General features: G+C 55.9%; 1 protein-coding gene across 2 annotated transcripts in view; it reads right to left on the reverse strand.

The window, feature by feature from the left end:
* Nucleotides 1–16,185, reverse strand: part of C12H16orf74 (chromosome 12 C16orf74 homolog) — a 45,408-nt gene that overhangs the window by 22,124 nt on the left and 7,099 nt on the right. Inside the window, exon 1 of one of the 2 annotated variants that reach the window (XM_028501960.2) lies at nt 8,410–8,643. The exons of the other annotated variant lie outside the window; for it this stretch is intronic. The gene's annotated coding sequence lies outside the window, so the exon portion shown is untranslated. Of the gene's footprint in view, nt 1–8,409; nt 8,644–16,185 lie in introns of those variants that run through there. 2 annotated transcript variants of the gene reach the window in all.

A 16,185-nucleotide genomic window follows, 5' to 3' on the forward strand; every position in this document is an offset into this window, starting at 1 on the left:
GATCCCTGGTCAGGGCATGTACAAGAGTCAACCAATGAATGCATAAATAAGTGGGACAACAAATCAATGGTTTTCTCTCTCCCTTCATTTCTCTCTCAAATCAATAAAAAATGCTTTTAAAAAAATCTTAAAGAAAAAAAATAAAGATAGGAAGCAGCGAGCCAAGCAGGGAACAGCCTCTCAGGCCCCAGGAATAGAATGCGCAAAGGTCCAGAGGATAAGAAGGGCATGGTCCACAGGAGGAACCAGAGGGAGGGAGGCTGGAGCAGGAATAAGATGAGGAGAGGCAAAGGTGTGCTGGCCCGTGAGGGCTTTGGAGGCTGGTTACAGGGTTCAGAGGTTATTCTGAGGGAAGCAAGCAGCAAGTCTGCATTCCAGGAGGCTGTGCAGGCCAGGGGCCGGCTAGGGAACACCAGGGCCCCCAGACTGTCCCTGCATGGGTGGTGCTGCTTGGCCCACAGCCTCAGCACCCTCGGGAGCTTGTTAGCAATGCAGCATCTCGGGCCCACCCAGACACACTGAGCCAGAACCGGGACTTTAACAAGGCCCCCCGGGAGCCGTGTGCTTGTTAAGGTCAGAGAAGCTCTGCTCTGGGCCAGAAACTGTACAGCCTGAACTTCGAAGACAGTGGGGCAGCGGGAGGGGAAAGCAGCTGCAAGTCGGGGTGACACACAGGCTTGGAGATGGTGGGACCCCAGGAGGGGCTGGTTTGGAGGAGGGGCCGGGATAAAGGCTTCAGTTTTAGCCAGGTTGGGTTTGGGGGGCAGGTAGGAGGTGAACTGGAAACACGCATTGGGAGGGGGGAGGGGGGAGACTGAGGAAGAGGGGAGGGAGGGAGGGGGAGAGAGTGACAGAGAGAGGGAGGAAGACACATACTGAGAGCGGGCAGGAGAGAGACAGACAGACAGAAACTGATGGAGCCAGACTCAGGACGCTGTGTGTATAAGGAAGTGCTTCCCCCTTAGGAGCCAGGCCCTGGGGCGTTGCTCTCCTGGCTGGGAGCAGAGCCTGGCTCAGCCATGCGACCACAGGCAGGTTCCTGACCACCCTGGGCCCCACCTTCCTCATCTTTAAACTGGGGTGATGCACTCGCAGCCTCATCGAGTAGCAGCGGAAACTGAATGTCAAGGGCGATGGCTCTAAAAGGGCTTCGCTCTGTGCTGGGCACACAGCAGAAGTCTGAGAGGGTCAGCAGCTCTTTTTTTTAGGACAATGGGGGAGGGATGGGTGGTATTGAACCCCAGTGGGGCCTTTTCTCCGGAGTCTTGCTCCTCAGACCGTGGTCCTGGACCAGCAGCATGGGCACCACTGGGAGCCTGTGAGAAATGCAGGCTCTCAGGTCCTGCCCCCACCAAAGGTTCGGGAGATGCACTTTGACAATACCCACGGGATGCTTGTTACCATTTAAGTGCTAAGCACTGCATCTTCCCGGCACGTCAGCATAAGGGTATCACCTGGGTGCTTTTAAAAAATACCCATACCTCAGTCCCATCCCAGAGAGTCCAGCAGAACTGGCCTGGGGTGTGGCCTGGCACTGGGACTTCTAAAAGCCCTACAAAGGATTCTAATCAGCTGGATGAGATGTGAAGGACAGGGTACCCTTCTCAGAGGAAAAGGCTGAGCTGGAGTTGGAGGAAGGGGCAGCCCCAGCCCAGGCCCGTGGGACAACGGGCACGTTGTTGAGCATTCACTGTGAGCCCTGGGCAGGGCCCCTCCACAGAGATTCACAGTCAGTTAATCCTCACCACAGCCCCGTGAGTTTGGGACCATTTCTATCCCCACTTTGCAGATGGGAAAGCTGAGGCACAGAGAGGACAGTTCTTGCACTCTAGAACCCAGACTTCCAAACACGGAGCTTTCGGGTGGATGGTAGCACAGACCGTGCTTCTGTCTCTCTCCCCGGCCCTCCGCAGGCTGGGTCTGCCTTGCCCCAGAGGCCCTGCAGCAAAGGTCGGGTCATCAACAAACAAGCCCAGGGCCCCTGATGTCCACCATGAGAAAGACAACATCGCAGCCACACGTGTGGTCTGCGAAGCACACTCTAATTTTATGGTCTATTTTCTTTTAAAAGTGTTGGTCACAACCCACTGCAGAGCTTTTATGACACGTCCCGTCCCAGGGTCTGAACAACGATTTATGCTGAAGTCTTCGCAGATGCATCAATATTGGGACCTAGCTATAAAATACTCCAGAAAGAAAGGGGCGCAGGGCAGACCCACAGCGAGGGCAGGGGGATGTGGCCGCTGCCGCAGCTGGGAAACAGGAGTTCGTTCCACACTTGCATGTCTGAAACCTCCGACAGCCACAGGGAAGGCAGCGGCCTGCCAGGGCACTGTGCGTCCGATGCCCCGTCTGAGGATTCAGATCACTGCGCCGTGTTCTGTGACAGGGTCCTTGCTCTGAGGAAACGCTGACATGCTGGGGGTCCAAGTCATGGTTTCTGAAACTTCACTTTCAAACAGTTCAGCCAGACACCATCACACGCACGTGTATGTACAGAGAAAGCCGGTAACGCACATGTGGCAAAGCCCTCATGTCGAGTTCCGTGTACACAGAACCACTCGCCACTCTGACAGCTTTTCTGTACGCGCCGGGCTATTTCAAGAGAAGAAGTCGACAAAGGAAGGAGAAGCAGACAGAGACAGAGCAAGTCAGTAGGTTACCTCTCCTCTGTGCCCAGCAGTGCAGCCCCCCACAGCTGCACACAGGGCACGGTTCTGTGCCAGGCCCGTTTTCCCAGACCTCTCTGCCATGGCAGGGGGTGGGGGGCACCCCAGGGACGGGGCTCGGCCTGGGGGAAGGCTCTGCGCTGTGCCGGGCCAGGAGGGCCACCTCCCAGAAGAGTTGTCCAAACTGGTAGGTTTTGTCGCCAAAGCTGTCTTATAACTTTAAAAATATGTATCTTGCCCTGGCTGGGTGGCTTAGTTGGTTGGAGCATCGTCCTGTGAACCCAAAGGTTGCAGGTTCAATTCCCAGTTAGGGTACATAGCTAGGTTGCGGGTGCAGTCCTCTGGCAGGGCGCAGACCGGATGGGATTGATCAACGTTTCTCTTTCTCTCTCTCCCCTTCTCTCTCTCTAAAACCAATAAACATATCCTTGTCTCCTTGGGTGAGGATAAAAAAATACCTATCTCAAAGCATTCAGGGAAGGAAGAAAGGAAGCCAGAAAACAAAACGAAAGGAAACAAGAGGCCAAGGGCCCTGACCAGTGCGGCTCAGTCGGCGGGTGCTGTCCCGCAAGCTGGAAGGCCGCCAGTTAGGCTTCTGGTTGGGGCACAGCCTGGGTTGCGGGTTTGGCCCCTGGTCGGGGTGCGTATGGGAGGCCACTGGTCAATGTGTCTGTCCCTCACTTTCTCCCTCTCTCCCCTCTGTCTGAAAGTAAATAAATAAACTCTTTAGGAAAGAGAGAGAGAATGAGGGCCCAGAAGGGCCCCGTCCGGGTTCCAGGAACGCTGGGGGACCAGCAGCTTCGCCAGAGTTGGGCAGACGTCACATCACGTCACGTCACGTCACGTCACGGGCTCGTGTCCAAGGGCAGCAATTCTATTTCAGGTTTTTGAGATTCCCCAGTGGAGAGTTGGCACAAACTAGCGTTTCTCATCCCAGCGCACGCTGCTGTAACTCTTGTCGCTGTGCGTCCGTTCCCCACGAGGACAGAAGGAAGGCAGTGGGCCGGGCGCTGCGGACAGGAATGAGAACCAGGCGCCCATAGGAGCTGTGGGAGGCTGGTCGTTTCCCTCTCTGCGCCCGCCCGCAGTGCTGAGGCCCTGCCCACCCCCAGGCTCTGGGCTCTCACCTGCAGAACAGGCACCCCGCCCCCAGCCCCTGGGAGGGGGCCAGAACAGCCACTCCTGCAGTCACTGTCATTGTCACTGCCATAATATCACTGTGGAATACTCCGACAAGGGCACTGCATTAGAGGGCTGCTGGAGGCACCAGGGCCCCGTGGTCCCTACTCTGCCCCTCGATGTGGCGGCTGTATTGGGAAGAAGTGCTCCCAGGGGTGCTGTGCGTGGGAGGGTGGCAGCCCCACCCCTCCGCTCCCTCTGTGACCAGGGCTGCCAGGCCAGGGCCAGCCCCTGGCAGAGGCTACAGATGCTTTTATGGGAGAGCCCCACCCCCACCCTGCAAGGGGGCTGCGATGTTCAATGTTTGAAAAGGAAGGATTAAAGCTTGATTCTACATCTGCCTGAATGGAAGTCAGGCAGCTGCCTAACTGTGGAGAGTGGGGCTCCCCTCACCTTAAACTTCACTGTCACCATGACAATAAAGCTGACACATACCACACTAACGCTTTCTGGAAGCCAAGTCCTGGGCCAAGTTCATTACAGAAATGGTTCCACGGAACCCTAATGACGCCCTAAGAAACATCACTGCGATCCCCACTGTACAGCTGAGGGAATGGAGCTCCCGGGGGTCAAGTGCTAAGAAGCCACAGCTCTGGTAGGCCGACGGCCAAGGCCCAGGCTGGCCTCGCCGCACACTTCCAGGCTACGACATCCTGCACGCCACACTTCATCACTGGATTTTGTCACAGAGATGCACAGTTTCATGATTAGAAAATAAAGATTGAATGGGAGGGGGTCCCTTAGCGTGGCAAGATGGTACCAGCTCAGTCAGGTCCATCCGAACTGCTAGTTTAGGTATAAATGTACTTCTCTCTTTCACACATTTGCAGGAGTGTGAAAAACCTCCCTTTCACATTGAATCGGGCTCTGTTTATATGTTCCCTTCAAAATATCAGATTAATTATTTGCACAACAGCTTGAAGTAGAACAGGTTCTTTCTTGCACCCAGGCATAAACGCCTCTACCAACAAACGGCCCGGACAGGATCCTCTCCAGTGACAGAGGAACAATGACAAAAACTCACTTCCTCCTGCAAGGCTCCGCCCTCCGCCGGGCGGTGGGGAGGCAGACGGGTATCTGCCGCTCTGCACACCGCACAGCCTTCCTGAAAACCAGGACCGTCTCCAGCACCTTTGGCCAAGTCCTCTGCTATTGTTTTTACAGCAGCCTTGAAGATAGAAGCCGTAAACTACCAGCCCGCAGCAGTGAGTGCGTGCTCCTCACCGCCTGCAGGTTCTCAGTGCAAAAAGTAAATGAATGTGTTCTTTGCACGGAGTAAGAAGTAATTAAGATGAAGCACTACCTGCAGGAGACATAAGAACCACTCACTGGCTGGAAGGCCCCGGCTTTTACAATTCTGGCACAAGGTCTGCTGGTTCCTTTTCAGTTATTACTTTTGTGGATGGAGAATGTTGGTCTAGAGTGCGAGACAAACCTTCCTGGGGTGAAGTGCAGATCTAGACCTGGAAGTGGGTGTAGACGGTTGCCAGATAAAATACAGGATGCCCAATTGCTGCGTGGGACATACTCATACTGGAAATTAGTCATCATTTATCTGTAATTCAAATGTAACCGAGCATCTTGTGTTTTCATATGCTAAATCTGGCACCCTAGGCAGAGGCTGTCATATTTCTGATACCTGGGTTTCCCAGATGAGGCCATGGAGGCCCAGCGGGGGAAAGTGAGTGCAAGGCGGGGTCTGACTGGAAGGCTGATCTTGGTCTCGGTACAGCCACCTCCCAGATGAAATCAGAACAACCCTGAGAAGCCATGACTCACCATGGTGCCTCACCTTCCCTCTTTAACAAAGACCTCACTTGAGGACCGAGGGCAGGGGTGGAGAATCACGGCTGGGGAATGCGGCTGTTTGCCCAGGAGGGTGGACCCACCAGACCAGATGGAAACAGGTTCCACTCCTGCTGGGAGAATCTGAGGAACATCAGGGCAGAAGGTGCTGACTAACGGGCCAGCCATGCTGGGCTCCCAGTGGGCACATGGCAAATCTTGGTTTTCTTCCTTCTTTAGAAAAGGCACTTTCTTTTTGCCACAGGATTAGCATTCCTGCCATTCCAGCCAAAGGACCTGTGCTGGGAACAGATGCTACAAGCGTTAACATGCCTTCTATCCTGCTACACAAGTACAAACACGAGCATCTTCCTGGCTTTAGCCCGTGGACCCACGAGAGGCCGCGAGCTCCCCTCAGACGGGCAGGGCAGCTTTGGGGCCACAAGGACACCCCCAGAGGAAGTGAAAAGGGATCAGGTGGGGGTAGGGGCAGGGTGCCCACTGAAATACCCAGCTGCTTCTCTAGCACAAGGCAGCGTCTTAGGCCACCTGCAGTCCAGCCTCGGCCTCCCACTGATTGGCCAAGTAACTTTGAGCAAAATACTTGCTGCGCACTCTTGCTCTGGGCCCCGATGTGGTCAAGCTCCATGCTGATGATGTGTGCACCTTTCATGTTATATGTCAATAGAAATGTTCGTTGAAAAGTCAGGGGATATACTTTTAGAAGTCAGGTGAGTGAGTGGTTAATTAACCACGGGGTTAACTGAAAAGCATGCACTTGTTTTCCCAGCAGCCTTGAAGACAGACGTCACAAAGCTCAGCCCACAGCAGCGAGTGCTTGCCGGCTCACCCCCTGCAGCTTTTCAGTGCAAAGATTAAAGTAAACTACTATGTTCTTTGCACCAAGTCAAAGGCAACTACCATGTGGCACTGCTTACGGGAGACACAGAAGCACCCACTGGCTCCAAAGGCAGAAGGGGCTTGCAGGGGCAGGCTGGGCTTCCTGAGGAAACCGTTTCTCGACATGGATGCATACTTCTGATGTGTACATATTCCCGCATGTTTATTATGCTGTGATCTTTTCACTGGGGAGGGGGTTGCACTTGGTGGTCTCAGAGGTCTGATCTTGTCTCTGCTATATTCAAGAGCAAAGCACTGTGAGAGCTAGGAGTTCAAGCCCTGGCCTTGCTACTTACCCACCCTGTGACCTTAAGTCACTTTGCCTCGACAAGCCTCTGGGTCCTCATCTGTACAACGGGGATGTAACAGTGTTTGGCCAGAGGATGCAAAGGGAAGATGCAGGAGATGGGCACCAGCACTCAGCGCAGGGTCTGGCACAGGACAAGTGCTCAGGAAACATGAACTACCACTGCTCTCTTGTCCACTTGGGGGAGTTCCCATGTCAAGTCTCCAGAGGGGCTCTAAACCTGGGGCTCAGGGGCCCCACCGGCAAGAGAAGGGCTTCCAGGGAGAGGAGATTAGGCATCGGAGCTTTCAGCCTCCTTGGAGCTAGCAGGGGGATTAAGTCTTTCCATAAATATACTGCCTCCCTCCTCTCCCAAGGATGAAGTACCCAGGGGTGTGGCCTAGACAGGTTAAGAGGTCCTTTAATTTTTCTTAAATTTTGTATATTGATTTTAGGGGTAGGGGAGAGAGAGAGACATCAATTTGTTGTTCCACTTATTTATGCATTCACTGGTTGCTTCTTGTATGTGCCCTGACTGGGGATTGAACCCACAGCCTTGGCATATGGGGATGGTGCTCTAACCAAGTAACCCACCCTGCCAGGGCCAGGGGGTGCTTTCTAGTTAATCCAGCCCCAAAAAGGGGCTCCCAAGCATTCCTGGGAGCTGGGCAGAAACACCAGAGCACGCCAATTCGCCAATTCGGGTGCACCCCTCTGAGCCTCAGCCTCCTCATCTGTGACAGGGGTGTTTGTTCGACAAAGGTTGCTCTCTCTTCAGTGCCTTCCCCCTCACTGCCTTTCAACTCCTCTTCCTCCCTCTTCCTCCATGATTCAGGGCTACTCAGACTTTTCTCTTCATTCTATCAGGCCTAACAGCCAGCCAGGGACAGTCTGAGAGAAGTCTCCACTACCTGAGACGTAGCCCAACAGAGCTGTGGGCCCCCCTTTATAAAGAGTGCCTCCCCGCAGTTCCGCTGAGCTCAGCGGGCCAGAAGTCGCGCGTGCGTTCATACTGGTCGCCCTTTGCGGTTGCAAACCCGCTTTGATGCCCTGGAAGCCAAGGGGGCCCCTAAGTGAGGCGGTTCATAAATAATATATTTTGAAATACTCGATAGAGGGGAAATGGTTCCTCTCGAGGCCTTCTGCCCGCCCCCCTCCCCGCCCCGGCCGGGCTCCTTTCCAGCTTTGAGGAATGACGGTCTGGTCTCTTCCCAAGGAACTCGTGACGGCGCAGGGTGTCAGGTAAAGATCGGGGGGCAGAGGTTCCACGGGCAGGGACACACCCCCACCTGCTCGGTGCAAGTTGCAACACGGCCAGAAGAGGCCCAACTTTCCCCCAAATCGCTTCTCCGCAGAAAAGTCTGCGAGAAGTTGGGGAGACTACCAGGCCCGAAAGGGTCCCCCTACTGCCGCGGCGGCCCCTTACCCTCCCCGGAGCGCGCCCGTCCAGCAGCCGGAGCTTGAGGGGCGTGGATGCCGGTGAGCGGGGCTGCAGCACCCGGGAAGAGCAGCGTCTACTGGAAGGGGTGGGTGGGGCAGGGTGGGCAGCGTGGGACAGGCACCGGGACGCGCAGGGAGCAGAGCACTCACCGCTTCCTGGTGGGCTCACTGCGGAGCCTTGCCCGGGGCGCTCGGGGCCCGCCCGGGCGCTAGTGGCCGCGGCAGCAGCCGGGCTCGGGTGGCCGCGGCAACCAGCCTGCAAGAGAGAGCAGCGCGGGTCATGGCCCGGGCCCGGCAGTGCGCTAGGGGCCGTTTCGCCCCGGCCGGCGCTCCGGACCGCTGCCGCGCGCGCGCCTGCCTCCAACCGCCCCTTCCCGGCCCCTTGAGGCGGTGCTGACTGCGGCCCCGCCCAGCCCGCGGGCGCCGGATTGCACCGGCCCAGAGCTGGGCGGCACCCGGGCGGAGCGGGCGGGCCGGCCGCCTCCCTGGGGAGAGTGACTGGGGCGCGCCTGCCTGCGCCTCGTGCATCCCCGACTCCCCCCCCCCCCCACGCCCCGCCTGCCTCGGTGCGCTCTCGCTCGATCCTGGGGGAACCCGACGAAAGTTTGGGCCGCGATCCAGTGGAGGGTCTCCACTCTGCGTCCCTGCCCGGCTCTGTGTACCAAGCACTCGGTGGCCACTCATCCCAGCCTTGGGTGGTGAAAAGGGGTGCCAACGTTCTCCCATACCGGTGTCCATGCTTGAGTGGACTCCACCCCCTGGCTGCGGAGAGGTAAGGGGGAAAGTGGGAGGCTGCCGCATCTCTATCCACAACCCCACGCCCCTGCGCTGGGCCCTGGGATCACATAAGGAGTGAGCCCCGCCCCCCATCTTGTGGCGGAAGCTGTGGGGCTTCACTTTGCCCTCGAGATCAAAGGGGGGCTTCCCCGTGTTAGACTCTGGCCCTTTGGCTCTCCGCACGTGCTTTCGCACACCACGTCTGGGGGTGGGGACCTGGGGCTGGGTCCAAGAGTGGGTGTCAGGAGTTGCCTCCTGGTGGCTGAGCGGACTTCAGGGTTTTGATGACTCCCAGCTGGGGGTCATCCCTCAGTTTCCTTGGTGTGGGTGCAGGGCCTTTTACCCACAGGGGTTCTTTAGGAGGCTCCCACCAGGAGGCGACCTTTGCAGGCACATACCCAGCTTGCCTGGCACAGCGAAAGCCATCCCCTGCCACCTGTTCTTCCTGTCATTGTCATAAGCCTGTCGTGCCAGCATTGTCTTACAAACCCCAGGTTTCCACACCCCGTGTTCTGTGTCCTTCTGGAGGGCTAGAAAGGGAAACCGAGTCATAGAGCAGGACAGTCACACTCCTTTGGTGAATGCAGGAAAGAATTGTGTTGCATCGTCAGCATCAGAGCTGTGTGTCCTCCCCTTGAGTGGTTCCTAGAGATGTAATCTCTGGTTCCTCTGACCGTATCAAGTCCAGAGTGACAGGCAGAAAATGTGTCATTTCCTCCCCAAATCGAAGGACGGAAGGGGGCAGGATTAGGGGCAGGACGGCCCTTCCACCTGTCCCACCTCCCTAACCTTGGAGGGAAAGTGGGCTGCTGGCTGCCAAGAGGCCTGTGTCCTGTTTGCTCCTCTGATGGTGGCAGCCAAGGTGTGGGGAAGCCCTGAGTGGCGGGCACAGCCACTCACGTTCTTGTTCCAGGGGGATGGAGAAGGGCCTTTCCTGAGAAACCTAGTGCAGGCGGCGGAATGCAGGATGCTGGTTGTGAGGCCAGCCTATCTCTGGGCCCTGTTTTCACAGAAGACATGGGGATTCATTCATTTCCCCAAACACTTCGGAGTATCCACTCGGCCCATCCACCGGGGTAAGCCCGGTGAAGAGGCTGCCTGTGTGCCCTGATGTCACCCCCTGCTCAGGACGGCTGTCTGAGGGCAGACAGTTGTTCTTGCCATTGCCCAGGTGTGGGTCTTTCGGCACAGACACGTCGCAGGTCACCCAGCCCATTAATGGTGATCTGTTCCACTCCTGGACTCTTCTGCCTCAAACCTCCTGCCCCAACCCTAGAGAGGAGCCACCAGTCTCAGGGGAGTTTGGCTGAACCCTCCTCTGCCTGAGGCGACAGGGTGCTGGGAGGGATGGGGCACAGATGAGAGCAGGCCCAGGAGGATTCCTTCGGTCACCTGTGTGGACGGAGGTGAGGGATGGAAGGAATCCCCCTTACTGTGCTCCCCCACCCTGGCCCCAGGCCTCCCCTCCTTGAGGACAGGGGGGTCTGTGCTGTGGTGTCAGGATGTCCCGGTGTCTGGTGCTTTGGCACTTGGGACTGGATCACTCTGTCCTGGGGGCTGTCCTGGACACTGTAGGATGTTGAGCAGCATCCCCGGCTTCAGCCCCTCCCCAAGTCGTGATGACCAAAAACATCTCCGAGACATTGTCACCCATCCCTCGGGGGCACAATGCCTCATGCCAGTTGATAATCCAGGGGTTTCCAGCCCTGGCAGCCTGCCAGGATCACTGGGCACTAAACACAGAAATCAATAAAAAGGAATAAAGCGACCACCCAGGCCCAGCTCACCCAGGCACCGTGACCTCATTGTTTTAGGTAGGGCCCAGGCGTGGGCGTTCTGTGAAACTCCACGGGTGACGGTAATGGGCGACCCCCCAGGAGAACCTCAGCACTAGTCAGAGTCCGTGGGCGAGACCAGAAACTGAAGAGGTAAACCAGGCAAAGGCAGCATGTCAGACCTGTACGGGTCCTCATTTGGACAAACCAGCTATGAAAAGATATTTGTGAAATAGTTGCAGAAAATTAAACCCAGCCTGGGTACTAAATAATATAAAAATGATTACTAATTTAACAGATGTGATGGTGGTATCACTGTGTCTTTAAAGCCCTCAGTGATAAATATGGAAAAGTATTTGTTCCTGACTGGCGTAGCTCAGTGGATTGAGCATGGGCTGCGAACCAAAGTGTCTCAGGTTCGATTCCCAGCCAGGGCACATGCCTGGGTTGCAGGCCATAGCCCCCAGCAACCACACATTGATGTTTCTCTCTCTCTTTCTATCTCCCTCCCTTCACTCTCTAAAAATAAATAAATAAAATCTTAAAAAAAAGAAAAGTATTTGTGACTGAATTTAGTACCAAGATTGGATTTGTTTGAACAGACTTCAGGAAAATAAAAAGGAGGTAGTATGAGGGTGGGGGGTGGAGAAAAGTGAAACAATAATGAAATAATGTTGATAATTGTTCAAGTTAAGAGATGGGTACCTGGAGGTTTATTATACTATTCACTCTATTTTTATGTGTTTGAAATTTTCTGAAATATAAAGGTTTTTGTTTGAGAGAGAGAGTTCACTAGGATATTGTGATTCTGACCAGGTGAGGTGCCTGGTCCCCTGAGGAATTTGTCCTTAGTTTGGGGGTGGGGGAAAGTGGGAAGCTGAAGGTGGGGACCCCCTGGGCACCTCTCAGTGAGTCAAGCTCAGGGGTAGTCAAGCTCAGTGGGCCTCACCTCGCATCACCCACTTGGAAGCAGCTGCAGTGACTGAAGAGGGAGGTGGCCTCGAACCCACAGACTCGGGAGAATAAGGGGGAGCAGCAGCCCCACTCCTGCCTGTGATCAGGATCACCTGGAGCTTTGGGCTTTGGGAGAAGGGAGGTGCTGGAGGTAGGGATTCCTAGGTGAGGGCCTGGTACGTGCGTGTGTGTGTGTGTGTGTCTGTGTGTCTGTGTGTGAGAGAGAGAGAGAAGTCAGGTTCCTGACAGCTATCCCCCAAAGCCTTCCCTCCTCAGCCCACGACCCCTTGGCCTGCAGAGGAAGCGGAGTGGGGTAACTAGACAATTCTGCCCCTCCCCTCAGGGATTAACGGTTTGGAGAGCAACTTCCTGTGCACGGCTCAACCAGAGTTTCAGAGTCGACTGCATGCCTGGCACGGTGGTGGGCGCTGAGAATATGGCAAGTGAATGGGCCGTCAAAACCCCTTACCCCTCGTGGGTAGTCGAGTCTGGGTGCTGAGGAGGAAAAATAAAACAGTAGGAGGCTATAAAGGGCAGAAATGGAGAACTGCAATTTTAGACAAGGTGGACAAGAAGAGACCCTTTGAGAAGGTAGCCTCGGAGGAAGCCCCTGAGGGGAGTGGGGCAGCCTTGTGGCTGATGAGGAAGAGATGCTGGCTGTGGGGGTTCTGGGTGCAGCCCAAGAAGGGCACAAAGGGATCAGGGTTGTCATTGGCCAGCTCCCCCTTCCTGCAATGTCCTTCCTCCCTGGCCCCTCCCGCCCTTGCTCAGTTAACTCTTTTATAGCTCTGAGCAAGTGTCTCTCTATGGACCCTATCCAGCTACTGCAGACCATTGTGGGCTCTTCGATGTGATTGCTGCAGGGCTGCCTCTGCACTCACAGGTGAGCCTCCGCGGGCAGGGGCCAGGGCCGCACTGCTGGCCATTCCCACCCCCCACCATGGGACGCAGAGCCCTGCGCCGTGCAGGCACGCCACACCTCCTCACAGAACAAATGGGGTTTGAGTGAGCCCATGAAGAACTCGGAGTCTTCAGAAGGGGACCAGGGGACCAGGCACATTCCAAGTAAAGAAGCAGGTGCCACTGTTCATTCCCAAAGGGAGCCACCTGCCAAAATGCCCCACCAGTGGGGCTGCCCGGGCAGCTGCAGAGAAGAGTGTCTCTGAGGCTGCCCTGCCCAGAAGCAGCGGGGAGCTGTTCTGTCTGCATGGCCTTGGTCGGTCGTTTGTGCCCCTTCTCAGTGGCCAAAGAGGGCAGCGTAGGTGATGAGGGGGATGGTGCCACGCCAGGAGGGGGTCAGGGGAAGCAAAGGGAAGGTCAGGGCTGAGACATCACTGGCCAGCAGGTGTCATTAGGAGCCCAGAAGGACATCAGGGCAGGCCTGAGGCTCAGTGAAGCTCAAGTGCTGACTGAAGGTCATCCCACTCAGGATGGCCTTGAGCAGAATCGCTTGGGGGCCCCCATGGTGAGGGGAGTGAGGGCCCCTGCACACTGGCCTCCTGGCAGACCCTGTGTGGGTCTGGGAAGTCGTGGGTCTTGTGGGTCACCATGGTACGACCTCCCCTCACCCTGGGTGCACAGCCCAGTCACGTGGGGCTTTGGAGGTATTCAGGCCTGGAGGGGCCCCACGGGGTGTCATGGAGGGCTAGAGGGACAAGATCTTTCTGCCCACAACTCCCGAAACTCCACCAGCAATTAACTCCCTATCTGAGGCAAGTCTCTGAAATTCAGTTCCATATTCAACAATTCAACGATCATTAGCTGAGCACAGAGGTAGGTTAAAGAAAGCTGCAAATTCTTTGTTCCACTCCCCATTGAGAGGCAAGGTGGACTTCCCCCTCCTAGAATCCGTGGCCCTGTGACTTCATAACCAACAAAAGACAACGGGGGTGAGGAAGCCTGGAGCCTTGGCTGCTCTGCTTCCCCCAACCTAGAACACTTGCTCTCAGGACAGCCCCCTCTTGGGACCCGGCCACCGTGCTGAGAGATGCCCCAGCCATAGGAAGAGCCCTGGCTGAGGTCCCAGCCGACACCCATCACCACCCACCTGCCCTGTGTATTTGTTAGGTTGGACATCCAGCCCAGGCAGGTCCCCGTCAGGTGACGGCAGCCGCAGTCGGTGTCATGCATTACCCACAAACCACCTGGCCAAGCCCTGGAAACCCACGGAACTGGGAGAAAATATGAAACGGTGGTTTTAAGCCACTAACTTTGGGACGTTTTGTTACACAGCAAGATAACTGAGGCAGGCACCCCCCACGGGCCAAGCGTGGACACATTCTGAGTTACCGTTCCTTTCAAGCTTCGCTTTTATTTGCTGCAATTGGATTTGTGAACTAACCCAACTCTTCCAAAAAGCATAGAGACTGAGAAAAGCTACACCTACATGTTCACCAACTGCCCAACTGTAACAACTTTCCATATCTGCAGGATATTTTTTTCCTTAAGAGATTTGTTGTTATAGATATTTGAAGGTCTGTGTGTGCCCCTCCCCATTCTTCTCCCCCTCCCCCTCCTGACACTGGGGCTGACCCCCCTGTGGGGTCTTTGTTTTTCTGTATAGCTGTGCACCCACAGACAGTCTGCACTCTTGGCTAGTCTCCACAGCCAGCTTGTCAGCGGCAGGTACTGCATCCCATTTTACAGGTGAGGAAACTGAGGCTCAGAGAAGTCAAATGGCTTGGACCAAGGATGCGTGGCTGAAAAAGGGCAAGGCTGGAGATTCACCAGGGCCCACCGATACCGACCGAGTGGAAGGTGGTCTTTGCTTTCCGGAGAGATTTTTGTGCCCATGTGTGTGCCCACGCTTGCACTGTGCGATTTTGGAAATGGGGGCCACAGGAATGGAGTGATGTGACTCCTGGAATGTACTCAGTGGATGGGAGAAGGGACGAGAACGGCCCTCAGTGGTCACTGCTGGAGTTCGTGATGGGTACATGGGGGTTGGTTGTGCTCTTCCCTCTCTCTGTATATGTTTGAAGATGCCCTAGATACAAAGTTAAAGAAGAAACACAGGCCCCTGGCCGGTGTGGCTCAGGGGATTGAGCACTGGCCTGCGAATCCAGAGGTTGCCAGTTTGAGTCCCAGTCAGGGCACATGCCTGGGTTGCAGGCCAGGTCCCCAGAGGGGGACGTGTGAGAGGCAACCACACATTGATGTTTCCCTCCTTTTTCCTTGCTCTGAAAATAAATAAAATCTATTTAAAATTTTTAAAAATTAAAAAAAAAAAAGAAACAGGCCCCAGGAGTGTAGAGTTGGGGGTGCAGACAGGCTGGCCACACAGCAAGGACGCCCCAATCATTGTGGGCCTGCCTTCTTGGGAGCCACCTGAGAGCCATGCCCTTGCTCCATGCCCTGGGGGTGACTGAGAAGCCCCCTCCTTGTACCCAAGGTTGGGTCCAGCCCCCTGCTCTGTGCCCCGCAAAGCCCAGGCCTCTGACCTGCACAGACCACACTGCGTAGTAGCAGTTCTGTCTTCCCTGGGGTACAAGGCATCCAGCTTGGGGCAGCAACAATGAATGTCTCCTTTCTGTGTCCCCTGTGTCCCTTGTCCTGGGCCCAGTGTCTGACACAAACTGGTTTAACAAGCAGTGTTGACACGGGGCCCTAAGGGTCAGTCGGGGACGGTATTTTCCTGAGCTTTCTGGGTGGCAGATGTCTCACTTTGCCTTGGGGGCGGCGGGCAGCTGTTGGGCTGGAGTCCCCTGGCCTGGGCTGGCACCTCGGCAGCCCCCCTGTGGGGCTGTGGGACCTTGAGCAAACCGCTCAGACATCCTGAGTCTCAGTCTTCACGCCTCAAGTGGGGTGAGGAGCACCAGCTCAGGAGGCTGCCGGGAGGATCCCAAGCAAGAGTGGGGTAAATTCACTGTAACTTTGAAAGAATCAGACAAATCCAGCTCATGTTTGTTCTGAGCTCACTAGGTACCAGGCCCTATTCTAGGTACTAACTTTGCATGGCCTTCTGGGGTGGGCACTATTACACCCCATCACAGGCCAGATGACCGAGGCCTAGGGTAGTGCCAGCGCTTGCTGCCAGTCTTGGGCAAGCGGGTGGCGGAGCCTGGGTTTCTGCATGGCACTGCCCCTTCGAGCTGGGGAGAGCTGGCGAGAGCAGGGAGCAGCCCCCCGCCGCCCGGTCACAGTCAGGCGCTGTCCGTGTGTGGAAGACACCACTGGAAGAAATGGCCCCAAGAAAGCCGGGCCAGGCCGGCACCCAGCAGAAAAAGCAGCATCTGCCAGCAGATGGAAAGTCACAAGAATCCGTGGCCACTTCAGCAAAATTAGAAACTTCAAAGACACCATTAAGGAAATGAGAAGCCACGCTGCAGGCTGGGAGAAGGCACCTGCAGATCGCACATCCAATCAGGGGCTGATGCACTCGGAACTCCCGGAATTCAGGCCCAAGGAGGCGAGTAACCCA

The sequence above is a fragment of the Phyllostomus discolor genome, chromosome 12 (genome assembly GCF_004126475.2).
Source record: "Phyllostomus discolor isolate MPI-MPIP mPhyDis1 chromosome 12, mPhyDis1.pri.v3, whole genome shotgun sequence".
Lineage (NCBI taxonomy): Eukaryota > Metazoa > Chordata > Mammalia > Chiroptera > Phyllostomidae > Phyllostomus > Phyllostomus discolor.